This window comes from Nestor notabilis, unplaced genomic scaffold, assembly GCF_000696875.1.
Source record: "Nestor notabilis isolate BGI_N333 unplaced genomic scaffold, ASM69687v1 scaffold1650, whole genome shotgun sequence".
NCBI lineage: Eukaryota > Metazoa > Chordata > Aves > Psittaciformes > Psittacidae > Nestor > Nestor notabilis.
The window spans coordinates 25,630-44,448 of NW_009912258.1; positions in this window are offsets into that span (position 1 = coordinate 25,630).

Consider the following 18,819-nt stretch of genomic DNA (forward strand, 5'->3'; position numbering starts at 1 on the left):
GCATCTTTTCTTTAGTAAAGGCCAAGACCATTCTTAGATTGATTTCTGGTTTCAGGGCAGTGCTGCAGTCAGCTGCTGCCCAGGGACTCAGACCCTGGGGAGCAAGTCCCATGACCCCACCACAGACCCAGTACCTTCTCCCCCTCTCCTCTTGGTTCCAGGTTCGCACCATGGCACACAGGCATCTACTTCTGAGGTCTGGTACGTACTGTGGAATGACAATAAATCCCTAAATTGAGCCAGACACTTAACTCTCAACCTTACTTTAATGTGTCAGTCAGTCCAAGAAAGTCAATGGAAACATTTAGGAGCTTTGTGTTCAGCCAAGCGTGGAGTGGGATTGGGGTCTCTAAAGATACAGTGGTCAGGAGCCTGCGGGTGCTCCATTTTCTGAGCTTTGCCTGTCAGAGCAGCCTTGGTGGAGAGTGAGGAAGAACAAAAAGTCCAAATGTGTTTGTTATGGAATGTTTGGATTTGATTTGGGAGTTTTTGAGTGGGAACATAAATTCTGTTGTTCATTAACGACCCCTCAACATTTCTAAACTGTTATACTTTGAAGGCACTTGTAAGCTCTCAAGGAGCACTTCTAAGTATGTGTGTATTTTTTTTTAACTTATTTTTTATTATGGGTTGTTGAAAGAAGAGTCAGTTAGATCCAGAATGATCAAAATCCATCTTATAAGTGTCCACACTGCCCTAATTTGTTCCTACTTTCACTTCTCCAGTCACTTCAATTAATCATGGCTTAGGCTTGTGAACTTTAAAGCTTCAACCCTGCAGATGGTTCAGTATGGGCAGACCCACAAGCATGCATAGATATAATTCTAATTGAGCTAGGTAAGAGCAGATGGTTTCCACCAAATCACTCCCTGCAGGGAATCAAGGCCTTAGAGAAGAAATGTCATTTCCTGGTTGCCATATCCCAATCACATTATAAGCATTTTTTGCAATTGCTTTCTCTTGAGTCCTTCTTCCCCCATAACTTATAACACAATATGCCAATAATACAAGGAATTGGATTCAGTGGCATACACATTACTGGTTTTATTAGTGTTAAAATATCTCCTTATTCGTGGGGAAAAGTAAAATCAGCTATAATAAATAATTGCTAAATAGCTTTCCCTGGTTAATGACAGAAGATTGATTAAAAAAAAATTTACAGTATATACAGAGTGTAATAAAATACTCCTTTGCAGCAAATTAATTGTTAAATTTATTTATGTGCCCCAGACTTACCAGTTCTCAAGACTTCCCAAAATAGCACAATCAATCATGCAGTGCTGTTGTATGTTGAGTCAGAATAAAGCAATATTTTAACCTCTGTCAAGTAAATTTGCAAAAGAAATGCTGAAGGTGTATGTCATTTTTTTTGTTAAGGCAGTAAAAAAAATTACTATTCACAGTCTTCATTCACCAAGTCTTATTTTGGGTTTCTTTTGAGGTTTTGTTTTTTGTTTTGGCTTGATTTTTTAAGATAAAGTTAATGAAATTGTCGTGTTTACAAAACTTTCTATGCTGTAATTTTTGCTGTGTATTTTCAATAAAAATACATTTGAGGGCAAACTCGCTTTGTGCCCCAGGATGGAGCATGCCTCATTGAGAAATGCCTTCTTCAAAGACACAGGGCTTTTGTTGTAGCCGTAATGTGCGATCACCATGAGGAGTGGTCTCACCCTGACATGTTTCTGCAATATGCTGTGGCTGGGCACAGTCTCACCATGCATGAGTTGAGCTAACCACGCTAGGTATGGCCCCAAGCCCACACCAAATAAACCCTCTGAAAAACGAGGTGTTTTAGGTGGGGCTCAGCTTCACATCCCTATAGTCATATGACTTTTCTGTCAACACCATTTACATCCCACCAGCTCAGGACATGAGCAAAGTGAGGTTGCCTCTGCCCATAAATCCTGTGAATATACCTGTAATATAAAACCTGGCTACTATGTAAAGCTCTGATTCAATAATTCTTGAAGTGTGATCACAATTAATTAACTGTTCATCATTAATTTCATCAAGAAATGCTCTCTCTGCAATAAATGCAGCATCCTGCCCAGACAGATGTTTCAAAATTAAATCTTTTCAATCCAGATGTAGGGCCTTTTCACCCCCAAATCCTACCAAACTGCAAATTCACCTTTAGCAACCAACATATTGGAAATACACAGCAAAATTTCTGTTGAAGAAAGAACATGTCATAAGCAATGCCTTTATGGAGAGAATGTGTTCACTCAGCACGCCTGAAAGACTCAGAAAGAGGGGAAGAGCGATGTATTTAAGAGAACGAAATGTTTGACTGAACGATAGATCTTAAAATGGTGAGGATATCTTCAGTTCATGTTAGAGATGCGATCTTGTACTCAGCAAAGGATGTGTGACTGTTATATGTTAACTGTTCTATTCAGTTTTCAGCATGTTTGAATAGAGAGACATTAATATTAACCATATGACAGACTAGTGTATTATTTGTTAAGAGTATCACTTCAGATCCTATTGAAACTGTCATCGTTTGCAGAGGAAAAGAAAAAGGTTTGAAAACATCAAACTAGGTAGCCTTAATGTCATTTGTGTGTTTCTCTAATGCACCAGTTTTCCTCCATGGACCCTTCTATTTTACAATGAATGGAAAAAGTTTTCTCTGAAGTCTGACAGTTAACTATGTAGAGGACACAACAGAAAGTTGTACCGAAATAGCCAAAATGGTAGGCCGAATTTTGCGTTACTTCCAACCCCTATGGTCACACTGAACTCAGTGGATCAGAAGGGATGTGAGTCAGTGCAGTTCATTCCTAAAATTACATCTGTTCCTATTCTTGGAAACAGACTGTAATTCCTCTAAAAGAGTCTCTGAACTCAGTAATTTACCTGTAATGTAATTAAAAATTATATCTGACCTATGAAGTTTCAAGTGTAGTCTGGTGTGAAAATTCACACATGCAGCATTACACTCGAGTAAACTGGGAGAACAGCTAACTAAATAAATTGAACTTCCTCTGAACTGAACAGAGAAAGCCTGTGTCTCTTCAGCATAATACTGTGGAGCAGAATTGTGAGAGAAGTGTATATCCTGATTTTTTTCTTTTCTTCTGTATAGAATTTCTTCAAAATAACCCTAAAAAAAAAAAAAAAAAACCAGGTAGAATGACCCCAGCATTTGAAATAGGAAATGTAGGTGAGTATGGGCACATTTCACAACATTAAGCACTGGAAAATTCTTCAGTACACCCATGACACAAAACCGGAACATTCTAATTCTTGCACAGCTAAATTTTGATCAACAAATGCATCCATGGAAAAAGAGCTCTTCAGAATGCTTTTAGTATCTAGCCACGCTCCCAGCTGATGTAGTCAATGTAGTAATGACAGTTTATATTAATAGAGGATTACATCCAAAATCTCTTCTACTCAATCTTCAATGCAGTGTCACAGAGTTTAGTAGCCTTCCATGTGGTGTAAGGACTTCTACACTGATTTATGGAGCTATCTTCATTTAGCTTATGAAAATCATACTTGTGTCAGTGTGTGAAAGCCCTCACCAGAATATGGTGCAAGATTTGTTGCCCAAATGATTGGTTTGTCAGGTCTGTCTATTGCAAGGGCTGAGTGTCACTGACCAGGCTCTAAAAACAATGAACTTTCCACCAGGTGGCTAATGCCAGTGTTATTCATTAAAATAATGAACAGCTTCAGGTTTAAATTTTGAAAAAATAACGAAATGATGGCATGTGCTCATGACCATGCATGTGCTAGATATGTTCCTGAATCAAATATTCAATCATAAGATCATGAGAAGATAATTCATGTCTACTTCTCATGTAAGTAGGGAGAAAATCTGCATTCCTCTTTCCAGTTCATCCCCATCAAGGCCCACTTCTATGCTGTCGTATGCCTGTTTGATTTTTTCTGAAATCACTGAACTTGCAATGGTTGAGCATCTTTATTCATGTTCAGTTTCACCTTGCCCTCAGAATTTAGTATAATTGATAGCCTAATATTTGGGACATTGGAGGTGTTCGCTGAGTAACTTTAAGGCCTAAAACATTCAAAATTTTTTACATGTACGTTTGTCTGCTTTGGGTAGCCCTTATGGGAAATCTTTCCCTTGAAGAAAGATTTATGCAGCCTGTGCTGTAAGGCATTTTAAAAAAAAATCAACATTTCCAGTCTCTGAGTCAGATGCTCTCTTCGGGTTCTCCTGGGCACTGGGACCAGAAACCTCTGACTTCTTTCAGAGTACCAATGACCAGAAGTCATCTGAAGTGTCCTGAGCTATAGCTATACATCAGAACACTTCTGCCTATTAATAGTAAAACGTCTCCAAAGGTTAAGACCTCTCATATACATTGCATTAAATTATATAATAAATACAATGCCAAAGTACATAAAATGAAAAATTATATAGTAAAGATGATTGATTTTATCTATATCTTGCTTTGAAGGAATATGGAATGAGAGCTCTCAGTTGTGTAAATACTTGGAAACTAAAATACAAATAATAATAGAAAAGAATACAAAAATATTTAATATTCTAAAATACAAAAGAGAGATAGTTCCTTGCTTTCTCTGAAATAAACAGTATTAGCTAAAGATTATCAAGACGCATCAGTGAAATGAAAGAAGACCCAGTGAGGGCATTTTATATGTCATGCCAATAATACCTATAAGACAGTGTTTTTTAAGGAATTCAGGCTTAGAGTTTCTGTTGCTTGATAATACATTAAGATGACGTTTCTTTCATAACATAAAGCTTACTTCTATACAGAGCTGAGGCAAGTATCACCCACCTTAGCATAAGCAGAACAGAAACGCAGTATAGGTTTCACTTTGGCTTTCTGACTCAAGTGTTAAACTCACCTCAGATTACCTCTGATCTCTTCCAGGAAAGAATAAATGAGTATATGAGTATCCCTTAAAAAAAAAAAAGAAAATAGGTATGAATAATTTCTTACTTCCCCCCCACACCCCCCAAAATCTGCCAATTAATGCTGCTGAACTTGAATGTCCTAGAAATAATTGCCATTTTGCCAGTTCTTGATGGGGAAAACAGCAGCAGGGAAAATTACCACCCCCACCACCCCAGCAAGGTGCACACTGTGAATTTCTGGAGAAGAGGGTAGGGAGCTTCTCCTGGTTGTCACAGAGGGTAGGGAGGTTCTCCTGGCTGTGCCACAGCTTTTCCATGGGTGAGGAAGGATAGATTTTGGGTTGGACCAGGAGACGTCATCTGAGAAACTTGCCTTACCTTTATTTCTTTCTCAGATCTCTGTCAAGTCAGTGAAACCATGGTCATCAGCACTAGTTGGTTTTATAAGTCAGCGATTTCCAAATTCTGGTATCCTTTGACGTGTTGAATTTTGGGAGCAGAGACTTCTCAAAAAAAAAAAAAAAAAAAATAAATTTCTTCTGTATTCTGTAATTTTTTAAACCATCTTTACCTGAAATGTTTGCATTACTTTATACTTTATTTTTAAAACAATTAGGTGTTACAAGTATGAATTCCAAACTTATATTTATATCACGATAATAGGGCATGGTTAAGATCTGTGTGTCATGTTTCTCTCCTGATCTAGTTGAAGATGTCCCTGCTCATCTCAGGGGTGTTAGACTAGGTGACCTTCAAAGGTCCCTTCCAACCCAAACCATTCTAACCGTTCTCTGAGAAGCATGTTCAAGTTACTTCTTTTATTTTTTGAATCATCCATAAAATGCTGCAGGTTTCTGTGCACATTAATGGCCACTTTGAGTTTTATATGGAAAGGTAAATAAAAGTAACATTTTTGCAAAGAACAAATGGACTACGTAAAACTTCCAGGTCAGACTCTAGTGGTGTACAAGTGGCAGCCGTTTCACAGAAAGCATAGTTAATGTGAAGGGAATGAGCCCCCCAGAGGAAGATATTTATGATGGCTCAGCAGTTGAGCTGACTAAAATAAACCCCAGGTTTCCACCTCCATAGTGCTAACCTATGCTCCTTTCTAAAGCTGGCCCACCCCAAGCCACAGGGTGTCTGCAGCTCCACCACTAGTGACTGTACCAAAAGGCAGGTGTCAGCACTGACTTCTGCAAAAGCTCCTCTTATTAAATCAAAATGAAATAATATGAACTAAAAATCGATGGGACTGATTCTCAATTGCTGTCAGGTTATAGGGAGCACCAGCAATGGTGCTAATTTACAGTTTCTGAGGCTGCGGCTCATGGTTTGGCGTGACCCATGAGTTTCCACCGTCTGAGCTGGAGCAATCCGAGCAGAAATTTCTCTGCCCATCAGGGTAACTTCAGAACATTATTAAAGCAGTTTGAGTCCAACTAACCTCATTTTTTGTACTTCACTGTGTATTGTCCTTGATTATTGTAGAGGTGAAGCTGCTTCCAAAGTCTGCTTAAAGCGTCATCTCTGATGTGTCTTTGTCAGAGTAACTGGTTGTGATCACTCAACTCCAGTTCTGGCAGTGGTGTAAAGTCCTCCAACTCTACAGGTCAGAGCTGGGTCTTGCAGTCCAAAATCACATATATATCATAGAACCATAGAGTGGTTTGGGTTTTAAGGGACCTTAAAGATTATTTAGTTCCAACCCCTCTGCCACAGGCAGGGACACCTTTCACTAGACCATGTTGCTCAAAGGCCCACAGAACCTGGCCTTGAACACTTACAGGGATGGGGCTTAAGGGACCTTAAAGATTATTTAGTTCCAACCCCTCTGCCACAGGCAGGGACACCTTTCACTAGACCATGTTGCTCAAAGGCCCACAGAACCTGGCCTTGAACACTTACAGGGATGGGGCATCTAAAGCTTCTCTCAGCAACCTGTTCCAGTGCCTCACCACCCTCATAGTGAAGGAGTATGTACAAGCAAAACTCCCCATACTTGTTCTGCACAATTGTATGCGTTCAGATCTAAGCATGGATCAGCTGCCAGGCTGATCTTTCACTGTTTTATTTAACAAAGCTATCTTTTAAATATAATTTTCTATGCTGCTTCTCTGTATGTTGTATAGGGAAGCAGCGAAGGCAAGTTCACCATGTCTGCATTTTCACCTCAGCTAACAATAGTAGGCGGGGGTTTTTTTCCCAAAGTAGCTCAGGAGACAAAGTTGTTAAAATTCTGACCTCAGAGGAAAGACTGGTACCCTGGCAGGGAGGCTTATTCTGAGTAGGTGCTTATCTAGTCTGTCTTTCTTCCTAAGCAGCCTTTCTTCCAAGAGGCAGTGTACCTAAAACTTGCAAAACATAAGCAAAGCTAAGGCAAAACATGGACTCTTCCTTCTTTGCAGAGGAGTCTGGGACACAAGCAAGGGCTAATTACCAAAAACCTTTCCAGCTAGTTCCACTAGTATTTGCACATACTGGTAATACTAAAATGACTGTGTATGATTTGGTCCCATTTATTGGCAAGCTGTGATGTATGTAAACTGATAGCCTGTTTTAAATTGTCAGTGTTTTGCAGTGTCTCAGGATGGAGTTTCAGAGTGCTCAGGACAGCATTTACCACTCTCCTTAACCTCCATCACAGTTTCATTTGACTAATGGACGTTTCTATTACACAGGCAGAAGTGACACCCCACTGCTGGAGGCGTGAGTTGTCGCACCAAGCCCCACATAGCTTTTTGGCAAACAAGGCAACCAGTCCTTCCTTCAGCCTTGCAGGCAGTACCCTGGGCTGTGAGGGAGCATTCTGCAGGCTCAGCCCCTTTGGCAGGCAAGAAATCAGGTTTCACAGCAGGGGAGGCCTCCTAAGCTAAAAAGGAAAAAACTCCCTCAAGATTGAGATAAAAGAGTAACTTGGGCAAAAACAAACTAGAAATCACAGTCCTTCAAAACAAGTTGTGGTTTTCATTTCAATTTCTCCAGTAAGTGAGTAGTTTTTTTTAAATTGACACTTAGGTCAATTTAAAGCTGTCTCTGGACAGTTTCAGAGACTAAAGAGAACACATCACAGTGCAAAAGCCTATGCTCTAGGAAAGCACTGTAGTTCACAGGCAACGTTCCATCCTTGTGGGTAGGATCTGGGCATCAGTGCTTTGCCAGTCTTCCTTAGTTTGCTGACAGAAGCCCAGGCAGTGCCCTGCGCTCCTCACTCACTGGCTGATGATGAGACCTGGAGCAAATCCTCTACTAGAAGCACTTAAAAATGAAACAAAGGTGAAGGAAACATGGCTTGTTCACTGTGAATATCCAGCTGGGATAGCTGGAATAACTGCAAGAGAATCATTTGCCTTTGCAAAATGATTTATTGGTTAATAGTTTTTCAGTCCTTGCTATTTAGTCAAACAAGGACGTTGATTTCCAGAAATAAAAGTGGAATGATTGGTTCCTGGAACCGGTTGTAATGGTCACAAATCCAATATTTCAGACTTTTTGCTGAGCACTGATCAGGTAGAATCAATTGGGCTTCATTCAAGTAGATGAACTTGTAGAGATATTCCTGATTTCCTTTATTGATCACTATATCTTTTCCATATCATATAAAATTATGTTTACTTTAAAACCGATTTGTAGATATGCATGAAACAACACCTAATGTGGACATGAAGTTTGAACGCTCTCAATGCATAGGATGAGTCTTGTGAGACCTTCATTTTAGCAGCTGAAAGGAACCATTCACTGAAAGACAACTAATTGATTTCAACAAAATTGATTCTGCTGTCAATAAAGTCACTGATAAACACTTGAACTGGATTTGGGGCTTCTGAATAATATATATAGATACGTAAAGCTACATACACAACTTTCTTTTAGAACACAGAAATGAATGCTCCAACTTAAAGTTTATTCATCTAAATAGCTGGAGAGAATATCCACTTAACCACATAGCTTAAACACATTGAAGAAGGGGGGAAAGGTATTTATTTTCAACTGTATTTATTTTTTCACTGGTACAAACAGAAATAAAAACAGAAGAAAAATAATCATAGTGCCTATGACAAAGGTTGTGTTTCAAGGACTGTGCAATGTGTACCACTATTATTTTAATTACAAATGGAAGCCACTTTTAGACTGAGTGTGGTTGAGAGGAAATAACCTTAGAAAAAGTGTCACCCACCATCCCAGGAAATGTTTGGGTTTGGTATGTTTGGCCTCCGTTTTTGTGGAGCTGTACATTCCTGTCCATGGGTTTAAAGGATAAAAAAAGAACTGATTTCAGAATCAATCTGTATTTTGACTCGTTTTTGTACTCCCAACATCCAGGGTGGTTTACTATATGTGTAAGTGAAGCTGAACAGTGTAATTTTTCTATTTAGTGTCACAAATGAGTTTTATTGCTTTATTGAATTCAGTCCTTTTTCCCTGCTGAAGTGGTGTGGTGTGCTCCTGCTGTTGCCAGCCATCTCTCTCTTAAAGCAGAGGTTTCGTTTGTTAGCAAGCCACAAAGAGGCCCCTCCCAGAGCCCCCCAGCTGGGGCAGCTACATGGAAAGCGGTGCCTCCTTGCACCCTGCAGTACCCTGCATGGATGTCCCTCCCCTTCCCCCTGTGCCCAGGGATGTAGCTTTCACATGCATCCCTGGTGGTTTGTGCTGAATCGCTCCATGCTGAGCTTATTCATCATCCAACCCCCATAGAGACTTTCTGCCTGAGTTCCTCCAAAAATGCCTCTCTAGTTGATGCCAGATAGCCCCCAGGTGAAGCCTCGAGTCACTGCAGCTCCCTGCCACTGCTGGCTCCACTCACAGTGTGCTGAGCACATTAAATCTGAGCTGAGACCCAGCCTGCTCCCAGGCATGGGAAGGAGGGTGCAGTGCTAGGGGTCAGGAGGGCAGCAGGTACTCCACAGCTCTGCTCTGCTTCAGTCAGGTTATCCCAGTACCAACATCACACACACACCACCACCCCCCCCGATGACTCTTGGCCACTGCCTTGCAGATCCCCACCTTCCTGGCTAACTGGCCTTTTTATTCTAGCTCAGAAGAGCTGTCTGAATCTGTCACTCAGCTTCTGCTTATACATGTTTTTTTCTCGAAATCTGCCTTACTTTAGTAATGTTAGTCCAAGTGCTTGTGAACACACCAAATTGCAGAAAAATATTTCACTTTCAAAGCTGCTCTTCCAGGCACCTCATCCCCCTGGGCACAGGCACTTGAATGAGTTTAATGCTGAAACTTACTGGTCTAATAAGATTTTTCCTTTTGCCCAGGGCTAAGGACAGGTTTGGGTGGGAGTTCAACACTGCCCCAAGTCCCACCCACAAGCAACTCACACACCTGCATTAGATGGAGCTGTTCACCTGGTTTGCAGCCACTGAGGATATTTATCTCCCCACCCATGGCCACCCATTCAGGTCTTTTTTGCCCTGTGTGTCTGCATCAGAAGGGTCTTGTCCTGCTGAGAGGAGGCAGCTCTAGAGGTATGGCTCTAGCAGGAGGTTTGTTTCTTAAATGTGCCGTTTCTAATTAAATGTGTTAGGTAATATTTTTGTTGTTGTTGTTTGGGTGTTTTTTTTCTCCCTCCTTTCCCTTTTGGTTTGTGCTGGATATTTTATGTACTAATTATTTTATTTGTTCTCTGGAATAGTAATTCAGTTTATTAGACTGAGCAGAGATTAAGGTATTAGATTACAATAGCCTTACAGTTTTATCTTAAAGTTTTCACTCCATTCAGAGCTATGGTTGATGGTTTTGAAAATGTGCCTACTTGGTAAGAAAGCATCATCTTTGTTTCCCCCTTCACCCAAGGGTAAATTGTAAGTTTCTTGTCTGCTGCCTTTGAGAATGGAAAAATCTAAATCTTATGTAGAGTATGGTTTATGCCACAAAAGTCACTGCATACTATCCAACCATCCGCTAAAACAGCCTACGTGGTGAGGAACCATGCTAACTTTCAAGGGTGCAATTTAAAATGTAACAAATAAGGATGCAATGAGAGTGGTTCATAAAATGCCCATTAAGTCATGTTTGAGGCTCACTTAAAACTTCGTGTTCTTATGGAATGCCAATGTCAAAGGCACATTAATTATTACTGCTTTCTGAAGCAAGGCTACAGCAAGCTTCAGGAATTTCTTGTGACATTCTTATCCTAATAATTCAATCTACTTTGCTTAGGCAGTCACCTGCAGAACAAAAACTTTCTTCAAATCACTGAAGTACTTTTAATTTGTACTGTTCACAGACCCATAGCATGTTGTTAAAAATGCTAACAAGTTATGTCCACTGCTAATGCCAAACACTGCAGTTACTAGCAAAGTGCTTATAGGAATGTCCATAGGTACTATGAAAAATAATAATATGTCTTATTGTAAGCATCTTTGTTGCTAGGGCTTGGTGAGCATCTGCACTCACAGATCACACTGAAGCATTTAGTCACTTGCAAAATGTCTCAGGAGGAGTAGCACTCCTCCGTAAAATAAAGGGTTTGTTACCAATTTAATACTACTTAAAATAGTTCATTTATGTTTACAGGTTCTCAATGTTTTCTAACCTTGAGTAGAAGAGCTTGTTTCTCTTTATTTATTACCTATCAGTACAGTAAGAGATGAAATTATAGGTGGGTGCACAGCAACAGAACAACTACTCACAAAATTCTGATTTCACTCTTCTTTAGTAAAAAAAGAGTAAAATCGGAGACCACAGAGCTTGTGGGTGTTTTCTTAATTTGGTATTCATAAGCATTGTTACAATAGGATTTACCAAGATGCTAAGATGCAAGGAAGAAGCTGATGTTTTGGGAGGCTCTGGCTGTTTGCAGCAGAGGACTTGGAGGAAACCAAGGTGTGAAGGAAAGGAAAACTCAGGGCAGATTTTGGGAAGATCTGTGTGCCAGATACTAATAAGGACTTAACAAGAAAACTGTCCTTGAACCTCCCCTGTAGTCAGGTGGATATAAGTTAGATGGACAGATCCAGTTCAGTAGAGGGGAGCTACTTGCAAAACTAGGTGGGGGAATCTACTCTGAGAATAAGATTCCTTGGGTTTTGTTCTTGGTAATTAGCTATTAAAAAAAAAAAAGAGGTGGCTCCAAATACAAATTTTTGTTCAGCATAATCATGTGAGAGAAAAATTGTAGAGGGATTTGTTGGGTCAATCCCAGCACAGCTACAGGTTGGGCACGGAACTGATCCAGAGCAGCCCTGTGGAGAAGGACCTGGGGGTGTTGGTCAGCAAGAAACTGAACCTGAGCCAGCAGTGTGTGCTCACAGCAGCATGAGGCACCCCTGCCCATGGCAGGGGGGGTTGGAACTAGATGATCTTAAGGTCCTTCCCAACCCTAACCATTCTGTGATTCTATGTTTAGTGCCTAGGTGATCTTGACCCACACTGCACCTCCTAACTCATCAGCCTGATGGGCTAGGAATGGTGAAGTAGACTGACTAATCCATTATAAAGGTGATGCTTTCCAGCAGAGCTGATTTCTTTTTAAGGAATCAAAGTGGCTAGAGGAAAAGAAGTGCACACCATTATTGCTACCAAAAAAAAAAAAAAAAAAAGGAGATATTTGCTTAGTTATTCCTCTACATTTTCTCCTGAATTCGGGACAGAGAAAGTTAACTTGGGGAAAACGATTTTTTACAAACTAGTTTGTAGCCTGTGATGGTAGATAACAGCATTGATTCTACAGTCAGATTGGGTAGTGCATGCATACACGTGCCTGTCTTGCTCCACTCGACACCTCTCATATATTGCTTTCTCTTCCTGCTATTTCTCTCTCCATTCAGAAAATGTTCCAATGTAGCAGATTTGGGGCAATGGGAATGGAGGGAATGTGGCTTATCTCCAAGAGTTAATACGAATCTCTACAGCTGCAGTATGTCCTCTGCTTTCTTTTTGGAGTCTTATACAAATTCTCCAGTTGTCCTTCTCGGGGATTCTCTAGTTCCTTTTCTGTCATGCTTGATAGTTTGGTGCTATTTTTTCTAAAAATAGTGCTGCTATTCTAGGCTGTGATTTATACCAGGGATAAGAGACATGGCAGCTATTCAGGGCTTGCTTTTTTAAAAAATAAATAAATAAGTAGATTCTGGGTTTGGCCAAGTTTCCAGGAAATTTGGAGGGCCTGAGGCTGGTCCTGATATAGCCAGAAAGCTGAATTGAGTGGAGGTGTCTGCGCAGGGATGGCAGAACCTTCCTGGGAGATCCTAGGGTATGGGGACTCTCCTGCCAAGATCACTTGTCAAATCACTGGTGAGCCAATGTTGTAGGGGTAATTTGGTAGGGAAGTTTTATGGTGAGCTATAGTTTATGGACATCAGTTGTCCTTTTTACAACCAGCAGCATGAGGAGCATGTGAAGCCACTGTAGTGTGCAACACATGAATGAGGTGGATGGGACAGATGGATGCAGGTGTCTGACAAGCCCTGCAGCTAGCAGGGGAACTGGGAGAAGAGGAGATCTTGCTTTTCTCTGAGCTGTGCTTGATATGCAAGCCTTACGGAGCACTGCAGAGGTCGCGTGCTTTTTGGTTGTTACTCTTTGTTAACAGTCGGTATTTCACCATTGGATGTTAACAGCTTCTTGACCAAATCCCCACTGGGTATGCATTGTTCTTTGAGCTTTCTCACTTTGAAATGAATAATGTTTATGGATTTATTGTTGGTAACTTTTATTGTAAATGTAGACCAGCAAGATATAGAGATGTAACTTTTGACTTAAAATCAAATGAACCTTTCATTCCTAACTAGCTAATTGAGCCAATATAGACTAAATTATCTAATATAGAGCTTCCTCTGTATGAATTAAATGGGTTAATCTTTATTAGAAAGCTATCAATAATTATATTACTGTACTGGTCTATTGATTCCTTTCCTCAAGAAGTTGTTATTTTTATACGGCTACATTGGCCTGGAGTAATTACAAGCCCAGGATTACTTTAAGCCCTTCGGTTTAGCACTCTTCTGCTAGAATTTACTGCTTCTACTAAAGTCTTACAAATACTGGGAAGGAATAACAGCGCATAGAGGAAAATTTCTTCACCTGAGTGTCATGAAAGATGTTTCATGGAAGACATGTCATCGAGCCAAGCAGGAGTGAATTTCATGACTTATGGATTAAATATCTCTTTAATCAAGATGTCTTAAGTAGCCAGTTTAATCATTGTCATCAACTTCATCAGGGTGATTGAAACCGTCATTACTTTAGCAACTGATTAGCAAGAGCTGGATGGGGTCTTCCCACAAATGCTGGAGCTGCTCATTAGAAAGGTGTCAGAGGTCCCTGAGGGTATCTCTGCATAATCTGCCCTGGTGCTTTTGCTGCATTTTGGTAGAGTGTGTATTTTTCCTTAGATTAAACTTCCTTCAGTTTAATTAAAATTAATTACTAATTTGTATTACAAATACCTAAGTATTTATGCGTAAAGTTTGTTGATAAAAGCAAAGTGCACAGAAGTCTATTTGATTGCTTCTTAGGCTTTATAACCAAGGCCAAACAAATCATTAACTATTTAAACACAGTTAAGAAAAAAAAATCTAAAAGAATCAGATTTTCTGGAAGGAAAAAAAAAAAACCCACAACAACTATGCATCTAAACAAAGCAAAATCCCAAAGCTATGTATGCTGGAGTGGGCAGGTGGTTGATCTGTGGTCAGACAGAAAAACAATGTTGGGCAAGACCAGGAAAATTATAGTTTGGAAGTTAAGAGGTTCCCCATCTGGGATAAGAAGATAAATTGATTTGTAGTATGGTTCACATGTAGCACACTCCTGGGGTATTTGGTACAGATAAAGGGAAACTAAGAATTTTTCTAAGTAATTTAGAAGAGGCCATGTAAGATATAAGCAGCAGCAAAGCCCTGAGAAGGTTTTCAGGAGCATAAAAATGAGTTTGAGAAGCAACTAAAATAACCATATAGCAAGGTACTTGTAGAGGTGATGAATCCATCCAGATAAAGACTTTGGGCAGTGAGGCTTTCTGTCAAACTGAAGCAAAGTTATGCCTGGTTAGGAATGCAGCCATCTTGCTCTGCTTTTAAGATTTGTATTTATTTTCCTAAAAAAAAAAGAAAAAAAGGCGGAAGTCTTATTTTGGTTATTTAACTTCTTCGTGCTAACAATTACTTAGGTCATTGATCAAAGACACAGATACTAGCAGTCATATCAGTAATCTTGAAATAATTTATCTCGAATTAGTCAATCCAAATTTTGCTTTGGATTCTTGGCAGAGGTTAGCAGTTGGTCTGACAGAATTAGAACAAAACCTGATCAAAAGTTCTGAAATACTTCCCAGCACAGAGAGGAAAATCGAGCAGCTCTCAGATGAATATGGGAGTGACTTGAAAATTTGTAATCCAAGCCTCTTGATTTCTGGAATAAACTAGTGATACACCTCGTCTGTATTTGAATGGAGGTTGAGGAGAGGAAGCCAAGAGTGGTTTTGTCGTTTAGTAGTAACCATCATGGGAAAGGCAATCATTTGCAGCAGCCCTTCAAGGAAGCAGCAAGTACAAGTGATAAGGAGGGCCCCTAGTAATGCACAAAAAATTCAGAGGGACACAAAATATCAACTTAGTTCTGGAATGTATGGGAAAACATTATTTTGTAACTAAAGAAAGTATTTTTATTATCTTCATGGTTTACAAGCTGAGCTAGATGTTGAGCTTGACTGAAAAGGGAAGTGACATGAAAATGAGAATTTAATGAATGTGGGGAAAGCAAAGGATAAAGGAATTAGAAGGGGTTTTGGATAGGGGAACAATGAATGGCTCCCCTATGTTATTTCTTGTATTGAAAAGCTGTGTTCTTGTCATCTTTGAAATATGTGGGAGAACACTTGAGACCAAGTGGCATGTACTGATTTAAGAGTCATAATCTCTCCCCATTTTGGGATAGGAATATTTGTGTTCAGCTTTTTACTATAGGCATTTCCTCAGTTGTAATGGGGGAATTGTACTGAGTTTTCCAAGGCTTTTGTGGCTTTTCAGTTCAGTTCAGTGAACTCTGGGATGTCATAGGTATTGCTTGATGAGGTCTTGAGTACCTGTTTTTATTATTAGTGGGGTATTTCGCAGAGTATTGGGTTCTCCAGATCCACACAAGTGACTTTGTAGCTGTTGAAATATTTCATGGGCCTGAGTAGAGCTCCTCCAATCCAAAGCAGTATTCTCTGACATCACAGGGTACACAGAGAAGATATTTTTGATCCTGAAGTTGACAGAACGGATCTTACCAGGCTTCCTGCACTGGCACAGGTATCCTTCTTTGGTGCATAGAGAGCTGTGCTGTCATTCCACCTCTCTACCTTCCTGAGTGAGTAGAGCTGGAGAGAAGGTGGTGTGGCACTGATGCTACCAGCACCCCTCCAAGGCTGTACTGTGGTACAGCTGGTGCTGTTGCAGCAGAGCTGTGCTTGAATTGGACTAGTGTGACTCAGGTTTGTTATTGCTCACATGTGTGGGAGAGTTTGAATCAAATTTTCGTTTTATTCTTTGGGCTCATCATCTTTAGCATAAAAGAAGTGTTTCCACTGTGGCTACTGTTTCAAAACACATAACTAAAATACTATTTCTGGTACTTCTTATTAGTGACAGTCTTTCTTGCTTACCTTTGTTTGCTGCCCTGCAGGTGGGCTTTGGCTGACACATACACGCTTCCACTGTGGTGTTGCTCTCTGTTGCCTGGAAGGAGCATTTGGTACAATTAACAGGCTTTTTATGGTAATACAATTGTTTTGAGAGGGTATTTTGGAGTATCTCTGTGCTTGGCAATTGCTGAAGCTGACAGTTGCTGAAGCAGCAGCACCTGTGACTTTTTGGAGAGAGGACAAACAAGCTGCAGACAGATGGATTGTGGTGGGGGGCAGCCACCAGGCTTGGTAAACTGCAGTGGCTGGCTAATGCTGAGGCCATGGCTGCTTCACTGTCCTAAAATGAGGAGTTCAGGTCTCTGTTCCCACTGAGGAGGACAATCAAACCTTCTAAACATAACAAATAACCATGGCAGCAGACTGCAAAGCAATGAAACACATCTGATGACTGGTGGTGGCTTGTCAGCAGTAAATAATCCTGTATGTGAGCTGACAGCAGCTCCCACCTGATCTTTGTTCAGCCAGAAGCTGGATGTGGGAGATGTCATAGACCATGTGGATGAGAACCAGTGTCTGCTAATGCAGTGACAGGAGGGAATTTACCATAGGGCAAGGTAGTTTCCAGCTCTTTATTGTCTTTCAGATAGTACTGCTGCAGTGCATTCACCAAATTGGTGTTTGTGGGCAGCACTGAGAAGCACTACAGAGTAGGTGAGTCAGATTTCTAAAGTATGCTATACAGCTTTCTGAGCAAAAGCAGAGCCATGGTTATGATGTTGTGCTTGTATCTGAAGAAAGAATTCAATTGTTGCTGTAATGAAGAATGCTATTTAACTTCTCTGCTTCTGCCTTGTTTGTATATTTCCTACATACTTCCTTCTAGATTTCTTTATTCCTACTGTCTGTTTTAGTTGATCTAATTTTGTGGTCAAAATGAGCAGATGGAGAGGGATGTGCTATTCCCTAGCATGTTCTAAATGACATCAGCCTAGTGAGTTTAAGCCTCAGTACAAATAGCTGAAGCTAGAATCGTAAACAACTGCTGTATCTTACACAAATGATGTCTCTCAGCCTGCTAATGGAGTAGGAATATATTAACCTCCCACCAACAAGACAGAGCTCGTGCACGTGCTGTCTTGACCTGCCTAAAGACTATTTACTTTTATAGGATGCTGTGAAAAGAGATGGTGAATTTGTTACCAGGAGTACTTCTGTAGAATTACACCACCCTCATTGTAAAGAATATTTTCCTCACATCCAGCCTGAATCTTCCCGCTTATAGTTTAAAGCCACTACCCCTTGTCCTGTTGCAATGGGCCCTGCTAAAACATCTCTCCCCAGTACATACTGATTTCCTCTAAACATTTTGAGTAGCCAAAACCCCATGAAAATGTTACTTTTATCCCAAGAAGAAATACTAGCCATCATCAGCTTTTCCAGAAAATAAGATTTTTTCATAGGACTGTGAGGAGACAGCATGCAATGAAATACTGCAGCTCAGGTATGTGCATACAAGTTACAGCTCAGACTGCAGAGGAGATCTGCAGAGAGAGACTGATCAAGTTACTGAAACTTCTGGAGATCACAGCCTCAGTTTCCACAGCTAAAGTTCTTCCTGCACCCACCACTCTTTTTAGGAAGCTCTCCAACCAGAGGATCTCAATTAGTGATGACGACAATGTGGGACAAAAGTAATGAACATGCCCAGGAATGTTTATACACAGAAACCACCCTCTATATGGTTCTACAAAACAGTATTTCAGCAGTTTGGCAGGTGACAGTTAGTTCTTGTTTTCCTACTGAAAGAGGTAGGAAAGAGTTATTAGGAGTGGTTGTAATGCTTTAATTTATTCTTAATTAAATCTTACTGAATTCTATTTCACTTTCAAATTTTCCTGTGTTTATGGGTGATTTGCAATTCAGACTTACTATTCATGCTTAAGTTGCTGTTTATGCATGTACTTTCTATGGTTGCTAATGAATTTAACTCAGACTTGCTAGCAGTATTTTTAAGAAAGGCCTGGGAACAGTGTGTAGTTTGGGTGTTCTGGTGCTTTTTTTTAGATCTCAGATACTGTTGATTGGGTTCAGAAGAATTCAAGCTGAAAAATCAGGAACATCTATTTTCTTTTGTGATTATAACGTTACCACGATATGTTTTGGTCAGTGTTTTTCCTTTGAATTCTCAGCTAAAGAAAACAAAAAATGGGGAATGGACTGAGGTGTGTGTGGTTTGTTTGGGTTTTTTTGTTTGGTTAGGGGTTTTTTTTTGGTGGTTTTTTTTGGGCCTTTTTTTTTTTTTTTTTTTTTTTTTTTTTTTATAAAAAAGGCTGAGTCCTCCATGTATGCACTTGCACTTAATTCCTTTCGGTCA